Source organism: Chelonia mydas, chromosome 2 (genome assembly GCF_015237465.2).
Source record: "Chelonia mydas isolate rCheMyd1 chromosome 2, rCheMyd1.pri.v2, whole genome shotgun sequence".
NCBI classification, from domain to species: domain Eukaryota; kingdom Metazoa; phylum Chordata; order Testudines; family Cheloniidae; genus Chelonia; species Chelonia mydas.
The window spans coordinates 188,723,448-188,736,137 of NC_057850.1; positions in this window are offsets into that span (position 1 = coordinate 188,723,448).

Here is a 12,690-nt window from a genome sequence, read left to right on the forward strand (position 1 = left end):
TGACGTGGGGCCAAGGCATGCAGGGAGCCTGCCTTAGCGGCAGCAGATCACAATCAACTGGGAGATCCTCTAGGATCGACCAGTCGATTCTGATTGACCAGTTGGTGACTACTCCTCTAATAGTTGGACTGTTTCAAACCTCTTGTTTTTCAGGAATATTCGCAAAAGAGCTGGCAGGGGCTGCAGTAACATGGAGTTTCACCCCAGATCTGTTTCACCCCACACAGTTTGGTTTTAGGCCTGGATATAGTACAAGAACTGGACCTAGGATCAGTTTCTGGTAATGGATGAAGATAGGGCGTCCATAGTGAATCTGGGTGTTGGGATGAAGTTTGTTTGGGAGTTAGGAATGTTTTATGGGATCCACTTTTCTAAAGTCTATTTGGGCATATTTTGCTTAACATTTGTGATTTTCATTGTTATAATACACCCAGGCTCTGATACAGCATAGCACTTAAACATGTGAGTAGTCCCACTACAGTGCTTAAAATTAAGCTCATGCTGAATGTTCTGGTGGGTCACGTAGCAGGGTGGTCACCCTGCTCTGGCTCAGAAGGGGTTAAAAGCCAGCCCTTGGAGAGGGCTGGGGCTGAGAGAAAAGGCTAGGCTGACTGGGGAAGCAGCCACAGCTGGGTCCATGCCCCAGTCAGGTCACAGCAGGCCCTATAAAAGGACTGTGAGCCAGCAGCTAAGGAGACACTCTCTCTAGCTGTAGAGAGAGAAGGACCTGGCTGCTTGGGAGAAAAAGGTACCTGGAGTGGAGCAGGGCTGTGGGAAGGCCAGAGGAGCTGGGAAGCTCCAGCCTGGAAAACTCCAGGCTGCAGGCCTTGCTAAAGGCCAAGAAAGGTACTGGGGCTGCAGAGGTGTAGCCTTGGAATAGGCAGAGGCAGCTGGTCCAACCCCCCTTGCCGATGATGAGTGGTTTACAGATTGCAGTCCGCTCCAGTGAGCGGGGGCTAGATAGTGACTGGCAGTAGCCACTGAGGCAAGGTGGGGATAGAGGGCTGGGGGTTCCTCTGGGTGGGGAGACCCAGATTGTGGGTTACTGCTGGGGGCAGAACCATGACATAGAGGGGCACCGGGGTCCGGGATGGACACGGGGGCCAACAGCAGGTGAGACACTGGCCTGCAGAGGGCGCTCTGGGCTGGAAGAGCTAATTCCTAGGACGACCAGTAGGAAGCGCTGTGCTGGTGAGTCTCACCTTGCTACAGTCAGGACCATAAGGAATTGTATGGGCACAAAGGAAAATGTGCCTAAATATTGAGTATTCATATGTCTAAATGAATATACAGTGATACTGTCTATTCATATCATGCTTAGTGCAAACTGATACTACTTTTAAGACAATTCTACTCTTCAGTTATTCATGTATTCAAAGTCTGTAAAGGGCATGTCCTGGAACAGACACAATTTTTGTAGTTCCATTAGATAAAATATCCTTGCCAAAGATACATTCTTAGTTTATTTAGCATTTATATAGTGCTAAGCATTTACAAGGTCCTTTGTAGTTCTTTCAGTCTAAAGGCCAGATTGTGCGCTGCCCTGTACAGATATACAAGCGTGGAAAGAGTTCAAGGAGCTTCCTGGGCTCCCCTTGCGTCCCAGTACAGGGATTGGGCACAGTGCCAGTCATTGTACTCAGGAGCCTTTTCTCTCTGCAAAATAAGATTAATTCCCATTGCAGCCCATAGGAGTTATGTGTAGCTTACAGTGGGAAGAATCTACCCTGCTAGCACAAGGACTTCAAAAGTCCAGTGGTGGTGCTTGATAGCTGAATGGGGTAAGGTTGAGGCTCTGGCTCACCCCAGTACTGCACTGGTTTGTAGGTGTGGGGAGTGCATGCTGCACCCTTTCTAAAGGGCCACAATACACTTTCATTCATGGAGACATTGTGCCTTGTCTTGAGCACAATGTTTCTTAGAGCTCTCACTGGGACAGTGCACCTATGCATCCTCCTCAACCTGGCTGGAAGCTTTGCAGCCACATTTTGGACCTAAATGTACATTGTATACACTTAGTTTATATGTATAACTTTGTTATTTCATATTACTTCGAGCATACAACAGGCTGTGTTGGACTAGAGTCCTAATGTAAATGTCATAAAGCATACTATTTAAAAGTATATGTGTGAAATGGTATTTAAATCTGAATCACTGATTTTATTTTGTTGCAATTTCAAAACCATTAGTCGACTTGTCAGATTACTCAGCCTTATCACCTAGTATAATGAAGCAGAGAGTTTTCTAAAGATGCTGCTGTCAAGGAATGCTTGTTTTATTATAAAAAAAGTCATTGGTCTCCATTGTGTACTTCATGACTCATAGAATTTAGAGATGGAAAAGACCTGGTAGGTCATCTCGTCCATCTGCCTGCCACTGCAGAATAGTTCCCTACAGTATATTTTACAGTCCTTTAGCTAATCTAGTTTTAAACATCTCCTCAAGTAATGGGAATTTGACCACTTCCTCAGGAAACTATTGAACAGTGCCGTAAAAATGATCTTTGTGATGTTTTCCCTGATATTCAGCATAAATTTACTTTTTTTTTTTTTTTTTATAAAAAGGATACCACCAACTTGAAACCTAGTCTGTTAAAAAAAAACATGGGTTAAATGTATTTGCAAATGCTACATCTCTCCAAGTCCCCTGGTCAATTTTTGTGGTTTTACAATCACATTTCCCTACATTTTAAAAAAATGTTTTGCTCTCCCCTATTAAAGACCCACACAAGGAACAGGCAGTATCAGGGCTCGCCCATTGGAGGCCCTAACCAGGAATACTTTTGCCTCCAATACTAAAACAGGCAAGTTCTTATAACAAAAAGTGAATAGGGCCCCCCTTGAACTGCTTGGGGCCCTAAGCAATTGTTCAGTCTGTTTATGCCGAGTGCCAACTCTGGGAATGGGGAGAGGGGGGAACTGACTATCATGGGGAAAACAGTGAAAATGACATTTGAAAAAGCACTATCAAATGTCCTGAGTATATAAATGGGGGAGAGGGAGAAGAGAATGGAGATTCCCCCCCATCTAATCTCTTTCTGTTATGGCCATTTTAAAGTTAACTTGTAGCAACAATAGGTAAACAAAACCTGATTTTATTTTTAAGTTGACATCTTTAATTTCATCTTATTAGTCCTATTCCTACATACCCTTGTACTACTGTAACACTCTGTACCTGAAAGTAGCACCCTGGAACCTCCATATTCACCACTGTCCTATGACTATGTGTTTTGTACAAAGTATGCCTTGTGAAGTATTACTGAAGAAGTCTTGATTTGTTGAACGCTAATATCCTGTTGGATTGTATGTACTATCATTGTATGCAAAATTATGAAGTATTGCTATATATGTTACTGAAGTAAGTTGTGAGATTGAGAGATGCTCACAACTGTCCCTTCAGTAGGGACAAAGGAGCAGCTATCACTGACCACACAGACATTAATGGTCCATCAACAAGAATCCACTCTCTGAGAGAGTACATATGCAATGAAGACTACCCGACCCCACATCACAGCAAGGATCTTTCTAGCAGCTGGAAGAAAGTATAAAAGAGGACAATGACATCATCACTTGGCCTCTCTCCTCCCCCATCTGAACGCCTGGAAGACTTTGAACTAAAGAGATTGGTCCTGGGCTGGGAGGGATTCCAGTCTGAGTATTGAGGAACTGAGCTGCCTGTAACATCTCGGGGTGAGAGACTGCTTGATTCAAATCTTGCTTAGCCCATTAAAGTTAAAATTTAGACTGTTTCTATTTTTATGTCTTAGGTAACCAACTTTGATCTCTATGCCTGCTACTTGTAGTCACCTAAAATCTGTCTTTCTGTAGTTAATACATCTGTTTTATATTTTACTTAAAGCAGTGTGTTTTTCATTGAAGTGCTTGGGGAATCTCAGCTCAGATTACAAAGGCTGGTGCATGTCCACTGTCCTTCAAAGAAGTGGCAAACTTATTTATTAGCTTGCACTGTCCAAGGGAATCTTGAGCAGTATAAGATGGTGTATATCTAGGGTGCAAGGCTAGGAGCTGGGATGATTTGCTGGTGACTCTCTCTGTATGATTCATGAGTGGTTCAGGGAATATTCATGCAATTTTGCTGCGTGTGTGGCTCCACATCTTTATGTGCTGTGATCTCTCAGCCATCAACGAGTGTTACTGCTTGTCGTAGGTTTTGTGAGATTTGAGGGGGCACAGCGGTCCTGCAGTTCCAGGTTGTATCCTGGGGATCCCGTCACAACTACCCTAAACAGTTCTTCCTCCATCGGATGGATACCATGGAATTGCTTATAGTCACTTCTCATGTACTAAGGGAGTTGTCATTTAGACAAGCTGTTCATGTTCTTTTAATTTTGTTTTTATGTGAAAGGTGAAATATAAAGGAGTATACAAAAGATGCAGGACTCTAACATCCTATTTCATTCTGCTTCTGGCTTTTATTAAACTCTTGTTCCTGCTCAAAGATGCAACAGCAGTCATTACTAGTGGCTCTAGAGTACATTTCAGCACATCTACTTGTCCATAGATGCTATTATCCATCTCTTCTCAGTGGGAAAGTTATGGGATAATGATTTGCAGTATCCTCTAAGATTACATGCAGTAGAAAAATGATTACTGCTAATCTCTGAAACAAAAAAAATCAGTTTAATTAAACAAGCACCAAAACAATAGAACAAATATGTATAACAAAATAAGGTAAAGTTATATTTCCTCCTGTCCTCATCTTTTAATGACTGCTTTAAAAAACAAAAACAAATGTATTGTCTTTCTTAGCCTCCACACTCTCTGCCCAAAGTTTCCCAAAATAAAGAATAATCTACAGGCCAAGATCTCAAAACTGGCTTTTAGGGGGGTCTGAAAAGCTACTCTATGCTTAAACAGTGTGGTGGTGTAAGGATTTTTAGGGAGCCTATCTGACCAGAAGACTTCAGGGAGCCTTACAGTATACCTCCTGCTGGGTCCCCGCTTAAGACCATCTATCGGAGCTGGAATAAAAAACCACCACATGGATATGAACTCACAACACCACTTTATTTACTAGAGGAGGAGGATGGATTAAGGACACTGGAGATTTGGAATATAAGCTCTCTCTCTCTCAATAAAGCAGCCTCTAAAATAGCCTGATGTAAGTGGGAAGGATGGGGAATTCAGATTGGGCTTCACAGGAATCTGTCAACAGTAGCTGCTTGGGAGAGGTGTAAAATCAGCATAGTTCCCAGCAAACCAGCTCTGTGCCTGGGCAGAGTAGGTATTATGGGTGCCATTGGACCTCATTCCAAGTGGACTTTCTAATTCCACTAGGGAGCCTACAGCTTGAGTTGAACTGGCAAAATGAACGAAGCCCTTAGAGCTCTAGTTCTTCTTTTGTTTTTGAGCTCAGTTGGATGAAAGAAAGATAGATCTAGGAGTCAGCAGCATGCTAAACATCAGAACCTAGACTTTCGTGCTAATCCTTTCAAGCCCTTATATACACCTGAACAAAATACAGTCTGGTGGAACTTCTTTTGTGAATGCTATTAGGCTGATTAGCAGTTATTTAAAAGGACCCCCTGGGAACATTAATAAAGGAAGGAATGGAGCGACTCAAAAACAGTCTTGTTGATGCCTGCTACTGTTCTCAGATGAGTCAAACCACACAATCAACTGCATCAGAGTCAGCTGATCGAAACAGCAATATCAGCATGGATTCCCAAACTTTATCCATCAGGAGACCATCTATCTACACCATCAGTGCTGTTTCTGTGGTGTACCTAGATCTTAATCCAGATTGATAAAGATCTAGCAGTTCTGAGGTTCTCACTACAACTTTCTCTATAACCTTAGTCACAAATGGAAGATTAGATACTAGGTGATAATTGGATGGATTGATAACACCATTCGTCTCAAGACCCTTAAAGGGAGGACCATCAAAACATATCCCAAAGCCTGACAAGGTAGATGCATCCCAACCTCAAGGACACTGATTGATCCATGACAAAGGCAAAGTTTCTAAGTGCTAAACTTCCTGTCTACACACTAGATCAAGAGTATGAACAGATTTGTGAGCTGAGCCATTAACTTCCAAGGGTGGTCCCATGGTTGAAATAAAATCCTGAAATGATTCAGAAGATTTAAAAACAACAGAAACCACTGGTGAAAACAATAGTTTAGGACCAAAAGCGAAGAACGCCTTATTTATCTGAAACTTAATTTTGTCTAGCTAAAATCCACCCTCTAATTCCCCAAGTGTAGTGCAAATTGAACACTAAGGACTGAACTGTTTAGAACAGCTTATGTCATTTTACTGTGTCTTAGTATAATAGGGTCTTGCTACTTGAGAGAGATTAATAAATTCTACTACAATACAGATAAATAATAATTGAGGCTAACAATTCTTCCTCTTGTGGAAAATACCATAAGCTTTTGAACAATCAAGGATAGTTAGGATCTTGATTTAACATCCCATTCAAAAGAGGGCACCTCCACTGGCAAGGTATTTTCTTACCCCATTCTGGGGAATTGGTACTGTACCAGCCCAAAGAAAAGTGTACTATCATTAACACCACCTCCTGCAACACCTAGGTTTTCTTAAAAGATCTCCTATCCAACTATTTAATAGGCCCTCAAATCAGCTTAGTTTATGAGATCACAGCCTGAGGAGGCCTGGATGGAAAATTAGAACCACTGAACAAAGAAAATGCTGAAATTTCATCCTCTGTAAGATTTCCAGTTTCATTAGCCTGATTGAAAGCAGCATTTCACTAAATGTAAAACTGCAGCAAAGCTCAGCATAGATGGTGCATTTAATGTATGCTCTGAGCAATGAAGCCGAAACTATTTTCAAGTAATTTTCTTCAATGTTGGATTCAGCCATCCTATAAGTCTTAATAACATTGGACTTTTCTTTCTTTGAACAGCAATTGGTGCTACTGCCAGTGCAGGCCTAAGTCCTCCATGACAAAGTTGTGCCATTATTTCATGTAGCATGATGTTACTTGTCATCATGTAGCAATATAATATTACAATATGATGCTGTCACATCCACCCCAAATATGTTTTTTTCAGTTCTGTAGTTGTATGAAAGACTGTCAAGCCCTATCAGAGATTCTTAAGGGTGTGCCTACGCTTGGAGCTGGAGCTGGCGGTGTGATTCCCAGCTTGAGGAGCTCTGATTTGGGGGTAGCATGCTAAAAATAGAGTATAGCTGCAGCAGCACGGGCTGCAGGATGGGTTAACCACCCTGAGTATTTACCCATCTGAGACCATTGGCATTTACTTGGATGGCTAGCTAGTTGTGCCACCGCAACTGTGCTGTTTTTAGCATGGTAACTTGATCAGAGCTGGCATGAGTGTGTCTCCTCAAGTCCTCCCCGCCCCCCAGATGTAAGAGTAGACATGCAGTATGTCTACACTGCATTCAGAGGTGTGACCACAGCATGTGTAAACATATTTAAACTAGTTTTGATCTGGCTAGCTCCAATGACAATAGCACCATCCCTGCAGCTCCCATTGGCAAGGAGTTATGGTGGCAGTGCTTGCGAGGGCGGGCAGCACATGGAGACATGCTGTCCCCCTTTCCTCAGGGGTGCGCAGAGACTTGCCAACGACCAGCCGCTTCTGGGAGTGGCGTGGGGCCATGGCATGCAGGCAGGCAAAGTACTCGATTTGTTCCTCCCTCATCAGTTACATGCACTCAAAATGACTGCCTAGGAAGGAGTACTGCGGAAAGGGATCTGGGGGTCATAGTGGACCACAAGCTAAATATGAGTCAACAGTGTAACGCTGTTGCAAGAAAAGTGAACATCATTCTGGGATGTATTAGCAGGAGTGTTGTAAGCAAGACACGAGAAGTAATTCTTCTGCTCTACTCTGCTCTGATTAGGCCTCAACTGGAGAATTGTGTCCAGTTCTGGGTGCCACATTTCAGGAAGGATGTGGACAAATTGGAGAGAGTCCAGAGAAGAGCAACAAAAATGATTAAAGGTCTAAAGAAAACATGACCTATGAGGGAAGATTGAAAAAAATTGGGTTTGTTTAGTCTGGAAAAGAGAAGACCGAGAGGGGACATGATAATAGTTTTCAAGTATTGTGATGGGGCAAGGCCAGATGGCTATAGAAAAGTAGTGGGAGATAGATATATTAGCTCCAGGCTAAATAAATCCCTGGTTCCAGGATAAGTGAAATGGCAGCTGCTCCAGGTCAATTAAGACACCTGGGGCCAATTAAGAACTTTCCAGAAGGCAGGGAGAATGCTAGGTTGATTGGGACACCTGAAGCCAATCAGGGGCTGGCTGAAACTAGTTAAAAGCTTCCCAGCTAGTCAGGTGGGTGTGCATGTCAGGAGATGTGGGAGGAAGTTGTGCTGTTGGAGAGGCTGAGTAGTACCCACCATATCAGGCACAAGGAAGGAGGTCCTGAGGTAAGGGTGAAGTGGAGCTTGAGGAAGTGAGGGCTGCTGTGCGGGAAGTAGCCCAGGGAATTGTACATGTCATGTTTCTAAAAGGTCAGCTACCATAGCTGATACTATTAGGGTCTCTGGGCTGGAGCCTGGAATAGAGCTGGAGCCTCCCTCCCCCCCACCTTTGCCCTCTGATTAATCACTGAGACTGGGAGACAACAGAGACTGTGCAAGGAAGGATAGCTTCTGCTCACCTCCCTCGCTGGCTTATGATGAAAATGGTTCAGTAGACTGTGACCCTTGTCTCTAGAGAGAGAAGGGTTACATGGAGGGTCACAGTGAGCCTCTGAGGCTAGCGAAATCTGCCAGGAAACACGGGACCCACGGAGGCAAGGACAGAGCTTTGTCACAGTATGTAAAAGGTTGTTACATGGAGGAGGAAGAAAAAATGTTTTTCTTAACCTCTGAGGATAGGACAAGAAGCAATGGGCTTAAATTGCAGCAAGGGAGATTTAGGTTGGACATTAGGAAAATCTTCCTAACTGTCAGGGTGGTTAAGGACTGGAATAAATTGCCTAGAGAGGTGGTAGAATCTCCATCATTGGAGATTTTTAAGAGCAGGTTAGACAAACACCTGTCAGGAATGGTCTAGATAATTAGTCCTGCCATGAGTGTGGGGGACTGGACTAGATGACCTGTCGAAGTCCCTTCCAGTTCTATGATTCTATAATTCTATGATCTTTCTTAGGTATTAAATTTAAAATAGTGTTTTCTATCTTTTCCCCCTACCTGGAGTTGACTGTACATTAATACATTTTCTTGTAATTGATGGCATTTTCCATTATTATTTTCTAGCGTCAGAACATGTCTATTACTCACCATAATGCTGATAATATTGTTGCACCTTATTCCATTGCTGTCTTCAAACAGATAGCTCCTGTTTGCTGCACTAAGAAGAATATAGAAGGACTTTAACTTAGTGTGTCTCATAGGTTAAATGTTGACAAGAATATTTCAAAGGCTTTTTTGTTTTTGTTAAGCTTGCCCACATTCTGACTAAAGCATTTGTATTTAAAAAAAAATCTGGTGATGATAATTGAGGGAATTCTGTATTGTCTTGGCTACATAAAATTATTTCTAGAATGCAGACAAACAGAAAACGAGATTGGTGGTGAAGCTTTGAAAAAAGAGATCTTCCCTGGTCTGGAATGTTAGTAGTACTGGTTTCTTTGCCTTTATGTATTGATCCTCTGTCTAAGAGGTCTTCTGAAGTGGAGATGTTACTCAAATGGGCAATGGGCCTTTCCAGATGCCTTACCATCTCCAAAGATAACAGCGTGGGGAGCAGAGTAGGGGAAAGAGCAAATCATAGTACAGCGTGGGTAATGCGAAAATATCCAGAGAGTTCGGACAAACATGTAATAGAAACCTTTTGGAGCTTATGTGCAGGGAAAGCAACATTTATTTTTGATATTATTGTTTGAATTACAGTAGCGCACAGAAATCCCAATATGTTGGGTGATGTACAAACACATATTAGAAGATAATCTCTGCCTCAAAGAGCTTACAGGGCCTGCTTCTGCCATCAGCTCCACATAGGCAGACCTTTGTGACCACGTGGAGCTCACTGAAGGATCAGGGCCAAAATGAAAAGAGACAGCTGGAGGGGATGAGGAAGGGAGGGCAAAGGTAACAGTGATTGAAACTTGGTTACATATACTGGCTATGGAATAATTAGCTGGTTTCAAGGCAATTTTTTTTTAAAAAAATATAAAGAAATCAGAAGTATTAATAATCTCAGTAAGTCCTACTGGCCACTCATCTCGGCATTATCAATTGACTATTTACTGCAGGCATCATGGTAGAAGTGTACAAAAACAACCATGCCAGCTTCAGTGTCCTCATTCATTTCTTAAGCATCTTGATTTCTTGGGCCTTTAATTTGTTCTGACATCCTGTTTTAGCTTCTCTGTTCTGTAATGTTTTAGTTCTTGCCCTTTTGTTCGGTCTAGCAGTGCTCAGCAAAACCCTCGCCCTTGTGTTACTGTTTATGATAGACACTGACTTCCAAAAGCCCGTATGTTAAAAACCACTCAGTATATTGCAAATGAGCCCAACTCATTTATAATTTAGAACTCAATTTCCTGATATTACTATGAACATTACAGAAAAATAAGCTATATCGGTAGACCTGATGGATGTCAACATCAATGGGAAATGAATTACTCTTCATAGAATATATGGATGTTGGTAATAATTACATAGCAAGGCAAACTTAAAACAAGTCATGATCCATCACTCATGACAAAAATCACCATATTCAGATGGCACAGCAATGTTCTGAACAATTTGTCTTGTTTTTTTTAAAAGATAGAACAATAAAAAAAATTTGGTTCTAATTGTATGAACAGCAAGATATCCTCATAAGCATAGTGCTAAATGACCAAATTCTCATTGGATTTAATTCTGCAGTTTATTTTCTGACTGTTTCCTTAAAGGTAAGGGGGGAGACATTTTTCTCTCTTCTTGCTCCATCGCCTGCGAAGAGCCAAATACAGTAGAAACATGATATTTCTGCTGTGCAGATGGGACAGGCCATTGAGAGTCTGTATAAGTGGATTTGTAGCAACCCTTATGCCACAGAGCTAAGCTCTCTGGTGGTCCAGTTTGTGGGGGTGAGTAATATAGGAGAGTGAGGTGGGAGTTTATGGGTTAGATAAGAGAATAGCCATTAGGTTCATTAACTGTACATTTCCACTGTCCTCAAACACTGTAAATTGGGGTTGGAATAGAGGGGTATGGCTGCTTCTAAAACCTATGGGCTGGGATAGCAGCTGCAGGCTAACTGTGTTGGCGGCCCATGGCTTGAGTATTGGGTTTTGGGAAGGTACTCCTACATAGTTCCCCCATACAAAATATGGGAGTTCTTCGTAGGGACTGAGAACTTCACCCAGGTAAACCTACATAGCATGCCAGATTGTGGTATAAGTAGAGATTTCCTGAAAATAGCTGATTACTGTTTAAAGAAAGGTAAAGTATGCCTCAAAGGTTTAAACTCTTTATTCAGTGTCCTAGTTGGTTCTTGCAAACTGAAATCTCTTACATTTTACTATTTAGGGAATTTATTTGATTGGTTGCTATTAGTTTTCCCTTGCTGAGATGACTGACATTTATGTACTTCCTGGGTATGCATGAGTAAAATAAATCTAACATCTTTAAACTATCCAGAAGTGAGAGAGGTGGATCCACAGTTAGTTACAATGCACACACATTCTGCCCTCCAAACTATATACAAGTTGTTGTACTTCAACTACAGAGCTTTCTATTTAGTAAGCACCTCTTTAATTGGATGAACTATTTTGGGCAGGGGAACTCATCTTGCAGAAGACACTGAGACATTTATATCAATAATTAACTTTACAAGAATGTTATCCTTGGTGCTTAAAAGCCTTTACAATGTGTCTATGATTGGTACCTGTGCAATGTGTATTTCCAGTGACCATTGTCTGACACACTATCATTAATGCTCTTCACAAAAACAAAGAGGAAAGTTTTTTCCAGTAATCATTCTTGACTCAGAGTTTAAAAGTAGTTTTATGGAAATGGCTGTTCTGGCTGCTTCTAGCCAATAAATTAAAGTTCCAGAAAAATGCTGGAAAATAGAAACTGCAAGATAGAAGTTGTACTTAGTTATCTTTTCTTGTGACTTCAGGTAATCTGAGTGGATTTCAGTTCAGGGCATATAGGCAATGAGATTAATGAAAGGTCTGTTCTTGGAAGCTGCTATTCATCAATCAATTAACTTAGGAAATGTTTTAAAATTCTAATCTTCCTGTTTCAGCTCTATTGAATTAAAATGTGACACCCAAGCAGTTAAAATTTCACCCTGAAATATATAATATGATATAGTATGTGAACATCCATCTGCTTTCTGAGGTGAGCAGATGTGGCTACTTTTACTGCAGTGTAAAATAAGGAAACATTGTACCTTCTTTCTACAGAAAACTGAAATATGCCAGTAATATGTATTCATTTTTTAAAGTAAGACTTAGCACATTTTGTCTGAATTAAAGTACTTGGGGGAAAAAAAGGTGACAGATTTTGTTACAGTGGGGTAATCTTTATTTTGTAGTTAGTCATATTCTTGGATTTATAGATATTTAATAATTTAAATATCAAATCAGTTACATCAAAAAACACAGGACCTTTAGCATGAAGGTTGAAATGTCATTCTTTTCCCTCTCCAGGTTTGCCTCATTTGTTAGATATGTCTAAATTAATATAAAAGATTTGTTTTTAACACTTATTAGCGAACAT